Source organism: Nicotiana attenuata, unplaced genomic scaffold (genome assembly GCF_001879085.1).
Source record: "Nicotiana attenuata strain UT unplaced genomic scaffold, NIATTr2, whole genome shotgun sequence".
Classification (NCBI taxonomy): Eukaryota; Viridiplantae; Streptophyta; class Magnoliopsida; order Solanales; family Solanaceae; genus Nicotiana; species Nicotiana attenuata.
The window spans coordinates 82948-83851 of NW_017673778.1; the positions used below are offsets into that span (position 1 = coordinate 82948).

Sequence of the window (904 nt, forward strand, 5' to 3'; positions counted from 1 at the left end):
AAAGAGTAAAGAAAAATAAAAAAAGGACCTCAATAGTCAGACAATTTTGACGAGTGAACTAAAATAGAACGATAGGGTAGAGGGAGGTCAAAGGCTATGGACATCACACTGCTAGAGAATAATCCAATTTCATTTTAATTAGCTCAAGTTAACAAAATCATGTAGGAAAGTTTACGAATTACTCTATTTATTGTTTAGAGATCTAGAATAAAACTAAAAAGGTAAAAAGGAAAAAATTAAAAGAGAAAGAAAAGATAAATAACTACATGATTCGGTTACTCCAAAATCTTTTTATTCGTTTTAATCTTGTCCCCTTGTGCTTCAATATATTGACTGAGAGTACCTAGAACACCCTTAGTTTGAAATTATTCTTCTAATTTTTCCCAACATAAATCGAGTATTTGTTGAGGATTGTATATGAGCTTATTTTCAGAACTTAAATTCTCCATCTCATAAAAGCTAGACGTTGCCCTCTCAATTTTACAGAAACAAGAGAAGAAAAAAATGGCAAATATCATTTTCCTGACGTCTTTTTACAGGTCAATTTGTATTACCTTGAGAATGAGGACAACAAAGTGGCTGTAGTTTAGTGGTAAGAATTCCACGTTGTGGCCGTGGAGACCTGGGCTCGAATCCCAGCAGCCACATTTATCTTTTTTCCGGTTTCACAGTTTACCCCGGTCGAATCAACATTACATTAGTATGAATATGGGTGTTCATACAAAATCGAACCAAACCGATACTTTTTAGGTTTGGTTTGGTTTTGGTTTTGAATTTTCAAAACCGATCAAATTTGGTTTGGTTTTTGTTTTAATCAAAAAATAATCGAAAAAAATCGAACCAAACCAACTATAAAATAGCTATTTAAATTTATCATTACACCTATATATATGTATGTTTTTAT

General features: G+C 32.0%; 1 non-coding gene across 1 annotated transcript; it reads left to right on the forward strand.

Moving 5' to 3' along the window:
• Nucleotides 1-575: 575 nt before the first annotated feature.
• On the forward strand, nucleotides 576-647 carry TRNAH-GUG. The gene has a single exon. It is a non-coding gene; the product is annotated as a tRNA-His (tRNA).
• The last annotated feature ends 257 nt before the right edge of the window (nucleotides 648-904 follow it).